The sequence below is a fragment of the Rhynchophorus ferrugineus genome, unplaced genomic scaffold (assembly GCF_030347505.1).
Source record: "Rhynchophorus ferrugineus isolate W39M unplaced genomic scaffold, kcgeb_rfMv2 rfM5, whole genome shotgun sequence".
Classification (NCBI taxonomy): Eukaryota; Metazoa; Arthropoda; class Insecta; order Coleoptera; family Curculionidae; genus Rhynchophorus; species Rhynchophorus ferrugineus.
In genome coordinates, this window is record NW_027472584.1 from 22,502,676 (window position 1) to 22,524,435 (window position 21,760).

Genomic DNA, 21,760 nt, shown 5'->3' on the forward strand with positions numbered 1-21,760 from the left:
GTATCTCAAAATGGCCTGAAACTTCGATGTAGTATCAAAATTATGCTATAAAAAACGATATAACCATTAGTTTTGATGTGCACTAAATATTTTTAAGGATATCTGTAAAAATAGGGCTTAAACAATTTTTCCCAAAAATAATAATAATGTTAATATATTTTAAACAAAACTATTCTAAGCAAATATGGTAACACTGTCAAATTCAGCATAAAATTTTGCATATATGCTGCTACATTCATTGGTGTATCTTCATTTGAACAAGAGTTATAAGGAAGTCTGAAAATAGCCAAAAATCACAATTTTTCATGAGCATATGTATTCAAAAAGTAGAAAAAAAATTGTATCTCAAAATGGCATGAAACTTCGATGTATTATCAAAATTATGCTAGAAAAAATGATACAACCATTAGTTTTAATGTGCACTAAATATTGTTAAACATATTTGTAAAAATAGAGCTTAAACAATTTTTCACAAAAATCATAATAATGTTAATATATTTTAAACAAAATCATTCTAAGCAAATATGGTAATACTGTCAAATTCAGCATAAAATTTTGCATATATGCTGCTACATTCATTGGTGTATATTCATTTGAACAAGAGTTATAAGGAAAAGTCTGAAAATAGCCAAAAATCACGATTTTTCATGAGCATATGTATGAAAAAAGTGGAAAAAAAAATTGTATCTCAAAATGGCATGAAACTTCAATGTATTACCAAAATTATGCTAGAAAAAACGATATAACCATTAGTTTTGATGTGCACTAAATATTTTTAAGGATATTTGTAAAAATAGGGCTTAAACAATTTTTCCCAAAAATCATAATAATGTTAATATATTTTAAACAAAACTATTCTAAGCAAATATGATAATACTGTCAAATTGAGCATAATATTTTACGTATATGTAGCTATTTTCCTTGGTGTATCTTCAATTGAACAAGAGTTATAAGGAAAAGTGCTTTGCTTTAATTAAAATTCGAATTACTTAATACTAGTATACGAAGAATTTCCTTTCATTGGTGCTAGATCTTTAAATGTACTCTAACACAAACAGCTTCTTGTTGGGACATGAAAAACTAGTAGGATGCTAAGCACGAACTTGTTTTATATTGTATAAACATGTTTTTAAAACTTTTATTTAAGCTAGTAGATTATAATCTTAAACTGCCTTAAATAAAGGTACATATTTTGTAATAAAAACGGACTTGACAGTTTTATAAATGGATGATATCATATGATCTAGTGAAGACTTCAATAATTTGAAAGTTTCATTATATTTAAAATATTGCATACAAGATGTAATATTCCTGATAACAAAAATCCATTATACCTCAACAGATAAGAATGAAAATCCCGTTATTTACGCTAGATGACTTTTCAACGATACATTGATGGCGCTAGTTTTATTATATTCACCACTTTTTCAGTTAGTATTAAGCTTCAATAAAAAGCTGTTAAAATTTCATGATATTCCACTCATAAATTTGTGAGTTATTGTGCTAAGAGTGACACTACTTTTGTTATTTTCAAAACAATGGATCAAAAATAATTTCGTGTTTTAATTTTACACTGCTTTTTGCAATGGCTTGAAAAGTGTTATAAGGACACCGCTCTATCAGAAACAACAATAAAACGTTGGTTGGACGTTCAAATGAGGTGGTAACACCAGAAAATATTTAAAAAATCCGCAAAATCGTTTTGAATGATCAAAAGTGAAATTGCATGAGTTAGCCAACATAGTAAAGATATCAAAAGAACGTATTGGTTTTATATTGCATGAGCATTTGACTATGAGACAGCTCTGTTCATAATGGGCTACGTTTGCTCACTGTTGACCAAAAACAAGAACCTGTTAATGATTCTGAGCAGTGTTTGGTCATGTTTAACCGCAACAATGCCTCAGCAATGGATGAAACATGGATCCATCATTTCACTTCGGAATTAAAAGCATCGTCATCTGAGTAGACAGCAACTGGTAACAGGCCTATTTTGAGGCAAAAGATAAATCGTTCTACAAAAGTGGTATTGAAATGTTAGAGCGGCACTGGAATGATTGTGTGGCTCTTGATCGAGACTACGTTAATGAATAAAGCCAAGTTTGAACAAAAAAATCGCGTTTTCTTTGTTACGCCTTGGACTTTTCAGTCCATGTGTTAAAAGTTCAATAACACCGTTTATATCTTTGAAAAGATAACAAAACACCACAATTTCTATATTGAATTAAAAAAAAACTGATAAATTAATGTAGATTGAGTTCCTAATAACATGATTTCTGGCCGATATATCACTATAACAGTTCCGTAATATATTCGATGGAAGTTTCAACGATGTCCGTCAGTATGACGACCACACAATCTCCATTTGCATCTGTAATAGGCTAACTCTCCGCTCAATTAAGCTTAAGTTCTCAGCGTTAGCCGTTGTCCACCTTAAATCCGAATAAATGGCCCATCTGGGAATAAAAGCAGGTTACCATGAGGGCGAAATCGCCAAACTGGTGGTACGAAGGCTATTCTCTTTAAACAATAACCCTATCGCGATGAATGGAGGTGTTGATTAGAAGATTTAATTACATTGGGTCCAGGAGATATCGGCGAACGCCCCTGTCATCGGTAATGATTGCCTGGATCTAACTTACTTTATATGCTAACTGTGTTTATGCGTATGGATGCGAACACTTAACCTGTAGGCGTAAAACACTATCTTGTTTCGAAAATTATACATAAAACTTTTACAGCTCGTTCGATATATCCCCTTCTAATCGGCCTTTACTAAATTGCTCATCATCATTCTAACCAAATTTGTCACCTATTTTCTATATACAGTATCGTCATTTTTAACCACACATTTATTTATTTATATATACGATATTATCGTTAAAAATTGTACAGGTTAATATTGCTACTGCTTAAAAGTATCGGACAATTGTACAGGAATAATTAAAAAAAAAGTGTATATGAAAAAGTTTTTAGTTTTTCTCAAACTATTATTTAATAATTCATTTTTTATGTCTTTTTATTTTTATTATTTTATTTTCACTATTTATATTTATACTTATTTTATTTCTTCACTTCGTCTGTAAATTAAGTTTTATTAATTTGCTGTTATGATCAAAAAATATTAAAACATAAAACAGGTAACATCGAGAACACCATTTTTCCTTTTGCAGGTCATTATATCCCCCTGTAATCGACCTTTATTAAATTGCTTATCTTTATTTTGCGAATTTGTTACCTATTATAGAAAAAACAGTAGGGTTTTCTTAACTACACACTTATTTATATAAAAATACGATATTATCAGTAAAAAAGAAAATATGACAACACCGCGAATCATTTTTGCAGGTTTTCCTATTCAATTTATTCGCTGCATCTTTACATCTAATTTTTGTTTGATTTAATGTTGCTACTTGTCAAAAATACTGGACTCTCTAAGGTTAATTTAAAAAATATATATAATGTATATAATAACTTGTTTTTCCTAAGATATTATTTAATAATTCCATTTTAAATTCATTCACCAATTTGATTTTATTATTGAAATATATTTAATTAATTTCCTGCTGTAATCAACAATTATTAAGACGATAAACAAGAAATATCGAGAACAGTGTTTTTCCCTTTAGAGCTCATTTGATATATTCCCTTGTAATCGGCCTTCCTTAAATTGTTCATCATCATTCTAGCCAAATTTGTCACCTTTTTCTATATATAGCGTCTTTTATTAACTACACATTTATTTATATAAAAGTACGACATTACCAGTAAAAAAAGGAAATATGACAACATCGGAAATGGTTCTACACGTTACCGTAAATATTAATAATTTTTTTCCCAAAATATTGTTTAACAATTTCATTTTAAATGAATTTAACAATTCTATTCTATTTTTGAATTAAGTTCTATTAATTTGCTAATATAATCAAAAACAATTCAATATATTTTTTAGTAAATTTTATTTAAATTAAATTTCTGTCATTTATTTGTTCATTTAAAATCAAAAAAGCGAAATTATTATATATATTTATTGAAATTAATGGTATATTAAACTTTATACTCACCATTTCATTAAAACTCACCAAATGAAACACATATTACTCGAATACCTCTATGTACACTTTGGTATATATAGTGATCTGGCGGAAATAGCTTTGCGACCAAAACCAATCAGTTTCAAGCTCTTATCTCTAAAGTGGATATTTAGCGGCGAAATAATGTTCAATTTGGTTTATGACGCTATTGTTTCTTATCGTTCAATAAAAAAACCAATCTAATAGTGTTTAAAATTCGTTTCTATATATAGTTTTGATTAAAGATCGAAAACGCCATTAGTTCTGCTATAGAATTTATGCATGAATGATACAGAGTGTTAGAAAAATTTCATATTTCTCCTCAAATTCTTCTTAAGTATTTTTTTAGTCAAGTTTTAGTGATAATGTTAATGTTTTGCTCACTCACCTAAAGAAGTGTTAAACAGGAACATAGAATATTAACGAATCATCTCTTTATGACCTTCATTTGATCTGACACTCAGAGTGAGACACATTAGATGAACCATTGAGTAGTAATATCTGGATATAAACTGGTTTGGAGTTCTCAAAGCAAGATGTCTCTTGTTTCTAAAAGAAATAAAGCAACAAACATGCTGAAAAAAACACCTATTCCTAAATTGTAAACATTTTAAAATTAATCAACTAAATAACCAAAGTTTATTTTGTGGAACTTCATGTAAATAGATTTTGATCAATAATTCTTTACAATGGATGTTTATGATGAAAAAACGACCACCAAAAACCTCTTCGTTTATGAATTATAACGGTTCGATGAGATCGGCAGGTCTATTTCGAGTTTTGCGTTTTCGGAATACATAAATTAGATGGTTTGACAATAAAAATGCCCACCTATATTGCACTGCCAATTGCACGAGCGCGTGCAGCTGCACTTTATCGGAACCAATTTGGCTTTAACACGTAAACAATGACCGATTTTGATTGGTTGCCGTTCAACACTCTAACACCCGCTATTATTCTTTATAGTGGCTTATAAATAAACTAAGCCCCCAACATATACTCCCATAGGCTATTACTTATCGGTTTTACGAAATTTCCAGCTCCCATTTCTTGTCAGTTTACATTCGGGTGGAAAAAAATTAAGAGAAACACACGATTCTCATTTATTTATCAAAACTGATTTTATCGACTCCAGAAGTAGGTCTTATTTAGTATAACATCGATCTTTACTGTTTACGGAACATCATTTTAGGATATTGCCTTCACCTTCTTCCGCGAATTCTGTTCCGTGGATTCTGAAGTGATAATTTTAGTTTTAGGAACGGCAAGAATTCACACGATGCCATATCAGGTAAATACAGTTGATAATGAATGCCATTTCATACGTTTTTTTGCATTCAATAATTTTCAATTAACTCATAACAAATACTCTGGAAAATCACACGATGTCAAATCAGGTAAATACGATGGTCACTCAATGAAAATTAATGCCTTTTTTATTTTGAGAGGCTATGCCATGGATTTAAAAGCTAAAGGGGTCCATACTCATTGTATTTATCTTCAATAAAGTTGATTAATATTGCCCACTCCAATAGATTATAATATGAGCAATATTTATTGATTGTATAATGTTGAATAAAGTAATGAATTTCAAATTTTCAATTAAATCACGACAAATACTCTGGAAGTAGCAATTTTAGTTTAGGGAAAGCAAAAAATCACACGATGTCATATCAGGTAAAAACGGTTGTTAATCAATGGTATGTCCTACATTTTTTGCTTTAATTTTGGTTAGAAGGGACACTATTACCTTCATTCAAACTGTATTTATCCATTCAGCAATTTCATTTGTAGCGACCTTGAGGCATGTCGAATTTTATATAATGGAATAATGGTCTATAAATACCCAGAAATATAATCCCAGATGTTGAATACGGGCGGGGTGCCAGCAGTGCTAACTAGAACCCGATAACGAATAGCTGGCAACCCCGAGACGTTTATCTGGGATGTTATTGAAAGGTATTTCCGATGATTCAGTAACCGACCTTCGTTCGGTTTAGACGTGCCACCATCGACTGCCCAAGCCTCGTCTCCAGGTAACACCGCTTCCATCCGTCTTATCTGTTTTGTATTTTCCACATTTTTTATATTGCCATTAAATAACGGCCACATAATGTAAACACCACTGTTTCATTTCGTTTTACCTCCATTCATCGAGCCATATCAATTTACCCTAAACATTAAATATACAAATTCTAAAGCTTTGTTGAACTGAAGTGATATAATCTACAAGAAATGAATGTAAACGAAATAATTAAGTGTCAGAATTATATACTTTTGTTCGTGTTAAGATATCTTTTGATTATTAGTTATGTTTTAACAATAATAAATGTTAAAATATAATATAAATATTAACATTTAACGAACACTTATTAAATATCAATTTATAAACAAATATGTACAGTTCTGGAATCGATTTCTTTACCAAATTAACAACAAATGTGAGTTTTTTACTATTCTTAAACGTAATATCGACAGTTTAAGAAGCCGTCGGTTCTTCGACTGAATGTAATATAAAAGCTCTTTGAAATTAAATAATAAAGTCTATAATATCAAGTCAAAGGTTACTTAACCTATTGTAATCTATTTAGATTCAAGACTTGGCTGAAATTACCATTAAAAATAAACACAGCTAATGTTACCGTTTTTGTATTCTATTTTTCTTTTCTAATTGCTTTGTATTACTTCACCGTTGCCCTCGTAAATAGCTCGTTATTTGAATGGATATGTCATTGAAAAACCGACCATACCAAGTGCCAATTAATTAAAACAAATTGAACTAACGCGACGCCACAAACACAAATCTAACATGGTGCGACAGTTATTTGCCTACACCTATTGCCTGCTCATCTACCTAAAAGTAAAACACACATAAAATACAACCTGTTGCTTACCACTTTTATTTACAATTAATTAAGCGATTAATATATAGTATTAGTTGGTTCAATCAAGGATGATTAAATAAGTTGATACAGGATATATTTACTTATTTCAATGACTAATCCTATTGTTGAAATACTATTAATATTTTTTCTGATATCAATTTGAGATCAACTCTAAATGAATCTCTGAATGTGTTAATTTGAGTTCTGGAAATAGAAATAAGTCAGCTGGAGCTATATCCTATTGATCTTGAGAGGTCTCCGGCCTGACACATAGATGGCGTTACTAGAATTAAATCCATATGTTTTTTTAGTTGGCTCTTGCCCTCAAAAGATGTGCGTATAAATTTGACAGCTGTCCGATCATTAGTTTATGAATTATAGCATTTTGAGTGAAGCAACTTTTGTTATTGTGAAAAAATGGATGAAAAGTAATTTCGCGTGTTGATAAATATTGCTTTTTGAAGGGAAAAAATACAGTTGAAGCAAAAACTTGTCTTGATGCCGAGTTTCCGGATACTGCCCCAGGAAAATCAACCATCAAGGATTGGTATGCTAAGTTTAGACATGGTGAAATGAGCGCCGAAGACGGTGAACAAATCACACAAAATGATTTTGAATGATTTGAATTTTGAACGACGAGTTGATAAATCGGAGCAGGGTTTGAAGATGATTAAGCGTAATAAACCCGAGTTTTTGCGTCGATATGTGACAATAGATGAGACATGGCTCCATCATTTCACTCCGAGGTCCAATCGACAGTCATCCGAGTGCACTGCACACGATGAACCCGCTCCAAAGCGTGGGAAAACGCAACAGTCGGCTGGCAAGGTTATGGCGTTTGTGTTTTGTGATGCGCATGTATTAATTTTCATTGTCTACCTTGAAAAAGGAAGTACCATATAGCGTTATTGGACCGTTTGAAGGACGAAATCGCCGAAAAACGGCCGCATTTGAAGAAAAAGAAAGTGCTGCTACACCAAGCAATGCACCGTGTCACAAGTCAGTGAAAACGATGGCAAAAATCCATGAATTAGGCTTCGAATTACTTCCTCATCCACCGTATTCTCCAGATTTGCGCCCCGAGACTATTACCTGTTCTCAGATTTCAAGAGAATGCTCGCTGGGAAAAAAAATTCATCCAATGAAGAGGTGATCGCCGAAACTGAGGCCTATTTTCAAGCAAAGGACAAATCGTACTACGAAAATGGTATCGAAAATTTGGAGGATCACTATAATCAGTGCATCACGCTTAAAGGGAATTATTTTGAATTTAAAAAAAATGTTTTGGCACAAAATTTGTTTTACTATGATAGGCTGGGGATTATTCAATTGACCTGTTAGGTTATATCGGGAGTATCTTCCGACTAACCAGTAAAGTTGTTTAATTTTAAATCTGGTCTCCTTTAACGTGATGTTCTATTCACACATGAATTATGCTATATCCAGTTCTACCCCAGTTTTGACGGATATACCGTTGAAGATGTCCCAATTCTTGTTCTTTCACTCTTAAACTTATGGGACATTTATATCCATTATGTCAACGCCACACAAAAAAAGTAATACTCATTCATTTTAAAGTACTGTGAAATGGACACTCATCTTCCCTAAACACAAATTAGGTTCAACGGACAATGAAGCTCCCTTCTATATTGGATTTAAAAAAGTACATGTTGCCCTATAACAGTAACAATAGGAGACCAAACATAATCAGTTGTATACGAGGATATAAACTCATGTCCGTTTTATCGTAATCATTTTTTTAGCTTTATCAAATATCGTATTTCAAAAGGACAACAAAAGGAAAAGCATCGCCAACAACACAAGATGCATTACTTAATGTTTTGGAATGCCCCTTTCGTGTTAAAAAGGGTCATATCAGGTACAAGCTTATTAGCGCAAGCTTCATGTTCGGACAACGATGATACATAATTTCGGTCTGTATGATTTTAATGAAATAGTTTGACGTGAAGAGGAATGAAAAAAAAGGACCGTTCGACAATGAAATTATAAGCGTTTTTTTTGGTTCATTATATCCGTAAAAGAAGTTAAATGGACATGGATTATTTAACTTGTGAACTGACATTAAAAAACACGAGACGGGTCATGAAGCTTATGGCCAGGATGTTATTTATTTTATTTGTTAAAAAAGTGAAGCCGTTAACAATTGCTCGTCCACAGAATGATTTAATTAAATGAGCCTCAACATTATTCAGCGGTCATTTTTTACCCTAAATATTCTAATTATTTTCTCTAAAGCCAACTAACAAGATATGAGTTAAACCAGGATAAAATAGCATTATGTTAGATTTGAACAGCGTTGCCAAATTGTGGGGAACTCTCCAGTCTGGGGAAAATCTCATATTGATTGTATTATATGACATCATTTTTCATCAACTGTTAATGAATTTTAATATCTTGTCTCAATAAGAAACATCCCTTCTTTTCAAATTGAAACCAGAAGTAGGACCGATTCGATAGTTTTGAGCGAAAGGTACATTAGATAAAAGCTGAAGAATGTGAAAGAAAATGTACCAAATACACCTCGTGCTGCATACTGCAGATTTCTATAGAATATGCCATATGATTACATCTCAGCAATCTTTTAGTTTCTTTTATATTTCCTGTAAATCCGTCAGATACTCAACAACTTCAAATTATATACTGATTCATATATATGTAACAACACAAAAATTAGATGTGAATTAACAAGTTCATATTATGCTGGATTTTGATGAACATCAAACAATATGCGTGCAAAAAAATATGTAACGTTATAATTCATCACATTACACTTTATACAATATTATGAAATGGTAAAAATACGTTGGGGAATTTATTAAATTGGCATTGGCAACCCTATATCCCAACAGCTATTTATATCTTTTTTTTTAATTGACATCAGTTTTAAGTTTTTCTGAATTATTATGGTCATTATAAATTACCTTTTTAGAGTTAAATCAAATTAAATATACAAATTTCAAAAGTATTGTATAATAATAATCTTTTTTTTTATATTTGTACACCATGACAATATAAAAAAGCAATTAAGACCCCAAACAGAATCAATTTATTAAAAGAAACACTATCCGAACACTATATCTGGAAAAAGTATAGTCATAAAAATGCTCATTACATTTTATAGATAAAAATACGAAATTTTAATTGCAGTATAATTAAAGATTTTTCTTAATAGGTTATATTACTTTTCAGCTATAAATATATAAACTGTTAATGCTTAGATGGTTTTGAAACATTAATAAAATATACCCTTATATTACCATGTTTCGTATATTAGGTAGAAAATAATTTCTAATTAACAGAAAGTTATTACTAATCATTAATTAAAAAAATTATTAAAATCATTATTTATAATTTATTATAAAACTTGGTTGGCGCAATGGTAAAGGCGACAGGACGGTCCTCGTACTGTTGCGATAGTCGCGGGTTCGAATCCTGCTGGGGCATCAACATAAAAGTATGTTTGTGATTGTTTAATATTTGTGATTGTCCTAAACAAGAGTATAAAATCCGACAAGGAATATGATCTCAGTCACGCCAGTAAACAGGCTGGTTAAGACCGGATGTCGTCTGGGATCATTTCTAAGTTGATCAATCGCCAGTAGGTAGGCTTAATACCGAAAACCATCGTTCGGAGCCCATGTTAAATAGTAGGTCCAGTCCAGATAAACCCTGGTTGGTAAAAAAGAGACATTAAAATATATTTTTAAAAATCATTAAAAAAAATTTCATTATTATTATTATTCATTATCATATATAGCAGATAATGAATACATTAATTTCTACATCAAGAACTAAAATGAATATTACAAACAATATTAACAATTATAAAATAATTTCATAGAATCATAATTCATCGTATGTTGGTGAGCACCTAATAATGTTCATTATTGTTTTAATATACAAATATATATTGTTTCATTTATTATTCCATATTTATGTTTATAACATAAAAGTAAAGAAAGACCATATAAACTTATATCTGATGATCTGAAGTTGTTACAGTTTTGAAAATAATCTTACTTATGATACTTTGTTATAATGTTCAGTGATGTAATACTTGAAACTTGTCAATACTGTTTTGACTACTGAAGCTTAATGGCAATTATATTTAATTAAATATAATTTAAAAACGGTTAGTAAGTGTATATTTGCTATTTTAATTATTGTTATATATATGAAATGCACTTCTGATCTTGAGAATACTGTGAAAAAACGTTTACTTTGTTATGAGAGAAATATTATCAACTATAAAATTAGCTATCAACAATAAAATATATTCGAATTTCTTGAGTTATTCTTACAATTTTATTATTTACTGGTTTTTGTTCGAATATAAGCCATAGTATTTCTGTTCTGGCTCTGTCAAATAACTTTTTCCAATCAATTAATGTTTCAATCTGCTTTTTTGAACTATTTGTCTTATGCTGAATATGTTGTTTTGTATACATCCTCACGTGTAGAGTCCATTCTTCCATTTACTACTGATTTTAGATGATTTTCTACTTTTTCTATATATTTTAAAGTCTTCTTTTACCAACTTTGGGATTATCCGGAACCACGGTCCCCAGTATTAAGCCTACCGACTAACCCACTTTAGAAATCATTCCAGAAGACATCCGGTCTTACCCAGCCTGGTTACTGGCGTGACTGGGATCATTTTCCTTGTTGGATTTTACACTCTTGTCTAGGACAATCACAAATTTTAAACAATCACAAACATAAATTTACGAGCATGCCCCAGAAGGATTCGAAACCGCGGCTATCGCAACAGTAGGAGGACCGTTCCATCGCCTTTACCACGGCACCACCAAGCCGGCCACCACCGGCCTTTCTATTATTTCATCGTATATCTTCATGGCTATAAATAAATATATTTTCATCGTATAAACATTTAGCACAGATTTATATTTATAGTAACATTTGCATAAGAGTGGATATAAAAAGTATATAGAAATACTACTTTATCAAAATGTTCCATAAACTATTTCCCGAGAATTTCTACCACAAACATATATAAAGTAAATATTTTTAGATAAAGATGGTAGGTAATTAAGAAACTACAGCAAGTCATTTAAAAGCTTGACTAATGAGATATCTATGGCTGGCTCTTAGATTCGATAGATAAATTGCATGTAGTCTCATTGCGGCATTACTGGGATATTAAAACAAAGCGTTGAAAATTGCGTCGTTCTTAACGAACTAAATAGTACTAAAAACAACGCTCAATATTTAACTTTAATGTTGAAGTACAATAACGCGGATAGACAATTTGAAGCCACATTGAAAAATGATTAAATTCCCGTTAAAACCTTCAATTCAGTACGAGAAATCACTCAATGCTTCGCGTAATAGAATTTCTGAAAATAATAATAATAAAATATAACCTACAAAGCGCGTGTAGATTTTTTTTTTGGTTTTATAGTTTCACGTATACCAGTTTTTAGATAATTAAAAGAAAGGCTGTAAAATATAGTATTTTTTCTTCCCGCGGTGTTAAAAGGAAATGCTGGAACTTTTAGTGCCGATATTTAAAGGCTGAAGAAGCAGCAACGTAAAAGACAGACCCCCTCGATAATAAACTACCCCGTTATGCAAATCCACAGACATAAGTTCCTGAAAATACAAACGTAAAGAATTCGTTTTCGACTCATAATTCAAAAGGACGCTTTCGCCTAGCGATCTGTGTAAATGGATGAATAACTGCTAACGGATTTGCATATCGAAGGTTATTTTTAGTTTAGCCCCTATGTTGTTTGTCATGTAACCCTTTTGGCGTCGCCGACCATTATGTCGACCGAAGATGCTCGCTCTAAGCAAGCGTCACGACAGTGCGACGCTGTTGATTCATCCCTCTTCATTCAAGCGGAATGCGGAGACAAGTAGCATTGTTTATTACTCAATTCGCACTTCAGCTCTAGTACATACGTGGAACACATTAGCAAACACGTCGAATAACACGTTATATAAGGGTTATTTCCTACAAGAAGTAACAAAAACATATTACAGATAAAATACGGTTCCTAAATCAAATAATTTTTTCTTTATTTTTATTCATTATATGAAAATTAAAAGGAAAAAATAAAAAATTAAGTATTTTTAATGAACTATGGCAACGCGTCAATCATTGGATAGCCAAACTGCAGTCGATTGGTAAAAATTTAAAAATAAACATATGCATTTGATTTAACACGATATGTCATCGGTTTTAATTATATTTTTAGGTTATATTGATTATGTATACTGATAAGTGAATTTCTAAATAACCACAAAAACAATATAATATACTGATTTTACAACAATTAAATTTCAAGACCAAAAAGTAATATATTCCAGATATTTTAAGAAACAAGAATACATAAATACATTCTTGCAACCTAAGTAGTGTTATAGGTAATAACCATTTAAATGTTAATCAATTAAATAAATTAATCACAACTTTTTATTCTTTTATAAATAGCTTTTTCTTATAACAATATTATTTTCCCTTGTTCTAGTTTTTGACACTTATGTCATTCTATATTGTCATTTGTGACTCTGTTAATTAATCCCTCTTCATTCATGTAGAATATAGAGAGAAATACCATTATTTATTACGCAATTCCTACTTCATCTCTAATACCTACGTGGAACACATTAGCAAAAACGTCGAATAACACGTTATATAAGGGTTATTTCCTACAAGAAGTAACAAAAACATATTACAGATACAATACGGTTCCTAAATCAAATAATTTTTTCTTTATTTTTATTCATTATATGAAAATTAAAAGGAAAAATTAAAAAAATTAAGTATTTTTAATGAACTATGGCAACGCGTCAATCATTGGATTGCCAAACTGCAGTCGATTGGTAAAAATTTAAAAGTAAACATATGCATTTGATTTAACACGATATGTCATCGGTTTTAATTATATTTTTAGGTTATATTGATTATGTATACTGATAAGTGAATTTCTAAATAACCACAAAAACAATATAATATACTGATTTTACAACAATTAAATTTCAAGACCAAAAAGTAATATATTCCAGATATTTTAAGAAACAAGAATACATAAATACATTCTTGCAACCTAAATAGTGTTATAGGTAATAACTATTTAAATGTTAATCAATTAAATAAATTAATCACAACTTTTTATTCTTTTATAAATAGCTTTTTCTTATAACAATATTATTTTCCCTTGTTCTAGTTTTTGACACTTATGTCATTCTATATTGTCATTTGTGACTCTGTTAATTAATCCCTCTTCATTCATGTAGAATATAGAGAGAAATACCATTATTTATTACGCAATTCCTACTTCATCTCTAATACCTACGTGGAACACATTAGCAAAAACGTCGAATAACACGTTATATAAGGGTTATTTCCTACAAGAAGTAACAAAAACATATTACAGATACAATACGGTTCCTAAATCAAATAATTTTTTCTTTATTTTTATTCATTATATGAAAATTAAAAGGAAAAATTAAAAAAATTAAGTATTTTTAATGAACTATGGCAACGCGTCAATCATTGGATTGCCAAACTGCAGTCGATTGGTAAAAATTTAAAAGTAAACATATGCATTTGATTTAACACGATATGTCATCGGTTTTAATTATATTTTTAGGTTATATTGATTATGTATACTGATAAGTGAATTTCTAAATAACCACAAAAACAATATAATATACTGATTTTACAACAATTAAATTTCAAGACCAAAAAGTAATATATTCCAGATATTTTAAGAAACAAGAATACATAAATACATTCTTGCAACCTAAGTAGTGTTATAGGTAATAACCATTTAAATGTTAATCAATTAAATAAATTAATCACAACTTTTTATTCTTTTATAAATAGCTTTTTCTTATAACAATATTATTTTCCCTTGTTCTAGTTTTTGACACTTATGTCATTCTATATTGTCATTTGTGACTCTGTTAATTAATCCCTCTTCATTCATGTAGAATATAGAGAGAAATACCATTATTTATTACGCAATTCCTACTTCATCTCTAATACCTACGTGGAACACATTAGCAAAAACGTCGAATAACACGTTATATAAGGGTTATTTCCTACAAGAAGTAACAAAAACATATTACAGATACAATACGGTTCCTAAATCAAATAATTTTTTCTTTATTTTTATTCATTATATGAAAATTAAAAGGAAAAATTAAAAAAATTAAGTATTTTTAATGAACTATGGCAACGCGTCAATCATTGGATTGCCAAACTGCAGTCGATTGGTAAAAATTTAAAAGTAAACATATGCATTTGATTTAACACGATATGTCATCGGTTTTAATTATATTTTTAGGTTATATTGATTATGTATACTGATAAGTGAATTTCTAAATAACCACAAAAACAATATAATATACTGATTTTACAACAATTAAATTTCAAGACCAAAAAGTAATATATTCCAGATATTTTAAGAAACAAGAATACATAAATACATTCTTGCAACCTAAGTAGTGTTATAGGTAATAACCATTTAAATGTTAATCAATTAAATAAATTAATCACAACTTTTTATTCTTTTATAAATAGCTTTTTCTTATAACAATATTATTTTGCCTTGTTCTAGTTTTTGACACTTATGTCATTCTATATTGTCATTTGTGACTCTGTTAATTAATCCCTCTTCATTCATGTAGAATATAGAGAGAAATACCATTATTTATTACGCAATTCCTACTTCATCTCTAATACCTACGTGGAACACATTAGCAAAAACGTCGAATAACACGTTATATAAGGGTTATTTCCTACAAGAAGTAACAAAAACATATTACAGATACAATACGGTTCCTAAATCAAATAATTTTTTCTTTATTTTTATTCATTATATGAAAATTAAAAGGAAAAATTAAAAAAATTAAGTATTTTTAATGAACTATGGCAACGCGTCAATCATTGGATTGCCAAACTGCAGTCGATTGGTAAAAATTTAAAAGTAAACATATGCATTTGATTTAACACGATATGTCATCGGTTTTAATTATATTTTTAGGTTATATTGATTATGTATACTGATAAGTGAATTTCTAAATAACCACAAAAACAATATAATATACTGATTTTACAACAATTAAATTTCAAGACCAAAAAGTAATATATTCCAGATATTTTAAGAAACAAGAATACATAAATACATTCTTGCAACCTAAGTAGTGTTATAGGTAATAACCATTTAAATGTTAATCAATTAAATAAATTAATCACAACTTTTTATTCTTTTATAAATAGCTTTTTCTTATAACAATATTATTTTCCCTTGTTCTAGTTTTTGACACTTATGTCATTCTATATTGTCATTTGTGACTCTGTTAATTAATCCCTCTTCATTCATGTAGAATATAGAGAGAAATACCATTATTTATTACGCAATTCCTACTTCATCTCTAATACCTACGTGGAACACATTAGCAAAAACGTCGAATAACACGTTATATAAGGGTTATTTCCTACAAGAAGTAACAAAAACATATTACAGATACAATACGGTTCCTAAATCAAATAATTTTTTCTTTATTTTTATTCATTATATGAAAATTAAAAGGAAAAATTAAAAAAATTAAGTATTTTTAATGAACTATGGCAACGCGTCAATCATTGGATTGCCAAACTGCAGTCGATTGGTAAAAATTTAAAAGTAAACATATGCATTTGATTTAACACGATATGTCATCGGTTTTAATTATATTTTTAGGTTATATTGATTATGTATACTGATAAGTGAATTTCTAAATAACCACAAAAACAATATAATATACTGATTTTACAACAATTAAATTTCAAGACCAAAAAGTAATATATTCCAGATATTTTAAGAAACAAGAATACATAAATACATTCTTGCAACCTAAGTAGTGTTATAGGTAATAACCATTTAAATGTTAATCAATTAAATAAATTAATCACAACTTTTTATTCTTTTATAAATAGCTTTTTCTTATAACAATATTATTTTCCCTTGTTCTAGTTTTTGACACTTATGTCATTCTATATTGTCATTTGTGACTCTGTTAATTAATCCCTCTTCATTCATGTAGAATATAGAGAGAAATACCATTATTTATTACGCAATTCCTACTTCATCTCTAATACCTACGTGGAACACATTAGCAAAAACGTCGAATAACACGTTATATAAGGGTTATTTCCTACAAGAAGTAACAAAAACATATTACAGATACAATACGGTTCCTAAATCAAATAATTTTTTCTTTATTTTTATTCATTATATGAAAATTAAAAGGAAAAATTAAAAAAATTAAGTATTTTTAATGAACTATGGCAACGCGTCAATCATTGGATTGCCAAACTGCAGTCGATTGGTAAAAATTTAAAAGTAAACATATGCATTTGATTTAACACGATATGTCATCGGTTTTAATTATATTTTTAGGTTATATTGATTATGTATACTGATAAGTGAATTTCTAAATAACCACAAAAACAATATAATATACTGATTTTACAACAATTAAATTTCAAGACCAAAAAGTAATATATTCCAGATATTTTAAGAAACAAGAATACATAAATACATTCTTGCAACCTAAGTAGTGTTATAGGTAATAACCATTTAAATGTTAATCAATTAAATAAATTAATCACAACTTTTTATTCTTTTATAAATAGCTTTTTCTTATAACAATATTATTTTCCCTTGTTCTAGTTTTTGACACTTATGTCATTCTATATTGTCATTTGTGACTCTGTTAATTAATCCCTCTTCATTCATGTAGAATATAGAGAGAAATACCATTATTTATTACGCAATTCCTACTTCATCTCTAATACCTACGTGGAACACATTAGCAAAAACGTCGAATAACACGTTATATAAGGGTTATTTCCTACAAGAAGTAACAAAAACATATTACAGATACAATACGGTTCCTAAATCAAATAATTTTTTCTTTATTTTTATTCATTATATGAAAATTAAAAGGAAAAATTAAAAAAATTAAGTATTTTTAATGAACTATGGCAACGCGTCAATCATTGGATTGCCAAACTGCAGTCGATTGGTAAAAATTTAAAAGTAAACATATGCATTTGATTTAACACGATATGTCATCGGTTTTAATTATATTTTTAGGTTATATTGATTATGTATACTGATAAGTGAATTTCTAAATAACCACAAAAACAATATAATATACTGATTTTACAACAATTAAATTTCAAGACCAAAAAGTAATATATTCCAGATATTTTAAGAAACAAGAATACATAAATACATTCTTGCAACCTAAGTAGTGTTATAGGTAATAACCATTTAAATGTTAATCAATTAAATAAATTAATCACAACTTTTTATTCTTTTATAAATAGCTTTTTCTTATAACAATATTATTTTCCCTTGTTCTAGTTTTTGACGCTTATGTCATTCTATATTGTCATTTGTGACTCTGTTAATTAATCCCTCTTCATTCATGTAGAATATAGAGAGAAATACCATTATTTATTACGCAATTCCTACTTCATCTCTAATACATACGTGGAACACATTAGCAAACACGTCGAATAACACGTTATATAAGGGTTATTTCCTACAAGAAGTAACAAAAACATATTACAGATATAATACGGTTCCTAAATCAAATAATTTTTTCTTTATTTTTATTCATTATATGAAAATTAAAAGGAAAAAATAAAAAAATTAAGTATTTTTAATGAACTATGGCAACGCGTCAATCATTGGATAGCCAAACTGCAGTCGATTGGCAAAAATTTAAAAGTAAACATATGCATTTGATTTAACACGATATGTCATCGGTTTAAATTATATTTTTAGGTTATATTGATTATGTATACTGATAAGTGAGTTTCTAAATAACCACAAAAACAATATAATATACTGATTTTACAACAATTAAATTCCAAGACCAAAAAGTAATATATTCCAGATATTTTAAGAAACAAGAATACATAAATACATTCTTGCAACCTAAATAGTGTTATAGGTAATAACTATTTAAATGTTAATCAATTAAATAAATTAATCACAACTTTTTATTCTTTTATAAATAGCTTTTTCTCATAACAATATTATTTTCCCTTGTTCTAGTTTTTGACGCTTATGTCATTCTATATTGTCATTTGTGACTCTGTTAATTAATCCCTCTTCATTCATGTAGAATATAGAGAGAAATACCATTATTTATTACGCAATTCCTACTTCATCTCTAATACATACGTGGAACACATTAGCAAACACGTCGAATAACACGTTATATAAGGGTTATTTCCTACAAGAAGTAACAAAAACATATTACAGATATAATACGGTTCCTAAATCAAATAATTTTTTCTTTATTTTTATTCATTATATGAAAATTAAAAGGAAAAAATAAAAAAATTAAGTATTTTTAATGAACTATGGCAACGCGTCAATCATTGGATAGCCAAACTGCAGTCGATTGGCAAAAATTTAAAAGTAAACATATGCATTTGATTTAACACGATATGTCATCGGTTTAAATTATATTTTTAGGTTATATTGATTATGTATACTGATAAGTGAGTTTCTAAATAACCACAAAAACAATATAATATACTGATTTTACAACTATTAAATTCCAAGACCAAAAAGTAATATATTCCAGATATTTTAAGAAACAAGAATACATAAATACATTCTTGCAACCTAAATAGTGTTATAGGTAATAACTATTTAAATGTTAATCAATTAAATAAATTAATCACAACTTTTTATTCTTTTATAAATAGCTTTTTCTCATAACAATATTATTTTCCCTTGTTCTAGTTTTTGACGCTTATGTCATTCTATATTGTCATTTGTGACTCTGTTAATTAATCCCTCTTCATTCATGTAGAATATAGAGAGAAATACCATTATTTATTACGCAATTCCTACTTCATCTCTAATACATACGTGGAACACATTAGCAAACACGTCGAATAACACGTTATATAAGGGTTATTTCCTACAAGAAGTAACAAAAACATATTACAGATATAATACGGTTCCTAAATCAAATAATTTTTTCTTTATTTTTATTCATTATATGAAAATTAAAAGGAAAAAATAAAAAAATTAAGTATTTTTAATGAACTATGGCAACGCGTCAATCATTGGATAGCCAAACTGCAGTCGATTGGCAAAAATTTAAAAGTAAACATATGCATTTGATTTAACACGATATGTCATCGGTTTAAATTATATTTTTAGGTTATATTGATTATGTATACTGATAAGTGAGTTTCTAAATAACCACAAAAACAATATAATATACTGATTTTACAACAATTAAATTCCAAGACCAAAAAGTAATATATTCCAGATATTTTAAGAAACAAGAATACATAAATACATTCTTGCAACCTAAATAGTGTTATAGGTAATAACTATTTAAATGTTAATCAATTAAATAAATTAATCACAACTTTTTATTCTTTTATAAATAGCTTTTTCTCATAACAATATTATTTTCCCTTGTTCTAGTTTTTGACACTTATGTCATTCTATATTGTCATTTGTGACTCTGTTAATTAGTCCCTCTTCATTCATGGGGAATATAGAGAGAAATACTATTATTTATTACGCAATTCGTACTTCATCTCTACTACATACGAGGAACACATTAGTAAACACGTCGAATAACACGTTATATAAGGGTTATTTCCTACAAGAAGTAACAAAAACATATTACAGATACAATACGGTTCCTAAATCAAATAATTTTTTCTTTATTTTTATTCATTATATGAAAATTAAAAGGAAAAATTAAAAAAAATTAAGTATTTTTAATGAACTATGGCAACGCGTCAATCATTGGATAGCCAAACTGCAGTCGATTGGTAAAAATTTAAAAATAAACATATGCATTTGATTTAACACGATATGTCATCGGTTTAAATTATATTTTTAGGTTATATTGATTATGTATACTGATAAGTGAGTTTCTAAATAACCACAAAAACAATATAATATACTGATTTTACAACAATTAAATTCCAAGACCAAAAAGTAATATATTCCAGATATTTTAAGAAACAAGAATACATAAATACATTCTTGCAATCTAAGTAGTGTTATAGGTAATAACCATTTAAATGTTAATCAATTAAATAAATTAATCACAACTTTTTATTCTTTTATAAATAGCTTTTTCTTATAACAATATTATTTTCACTTGTTCTAGTTTTTGACACTTATGTCATTCTATATTGTCATTTGTGACTCTGTTAATTAATCCCTCTTCATTCATGTAGAATATAGAGAGAAATACCATTATTTATTACGCAATTCCTACTTCATCTCTAATACCTACGTGGAACACATTAGCAAACACGTCGAATAACACGTTATTTCCTACAAGAAGTAACAAAAACATATTACAGATATAATACGGTTCCTAAATCAATTTGTTTTTTCTTTATTTTTATTCATTATATGAAAATTAAAAGGAAAAAATAAAAAATTAAGTATTTTTAATGAACTATGGCAACGCGTCAATCATTGGATAGTCAAACTGCAGTCGATTGGTAAAAATTTAAAAGTAAACATATGCATTTGATTTAACACGATATGTCATCGGTTTAAATTATATTTTTAGGTTATATTGTTTATGTATACTGATAAGTGAGTTTCTAAATAACCACAAAAACAATATAATATACTGATTTTACAACAATTAAATTCCAAGACCAAAAAGTAATATATTCCAGATATTTTAAGAAACAAGAATACATAAATACATTCTTGCAACCTAAATAGTGTTATAGGTAATAACTATTTA

The 21,760-nt window shown here is 28.6% G+C and overlaps 1 protein-coding gene across 6 annotated transcripts in view; it reads left to right on the forward strand.

Annotated features, from left to right (window-relative positions):
* LOC143197342 (uncharacterized) overlaps nt 1-21,760 on the forward strand; it is a 473,239-nt gene that overhangs the window by 267,902 nt on the left and 183,577 nt on the right. The window lies entirely within an intron of this gene.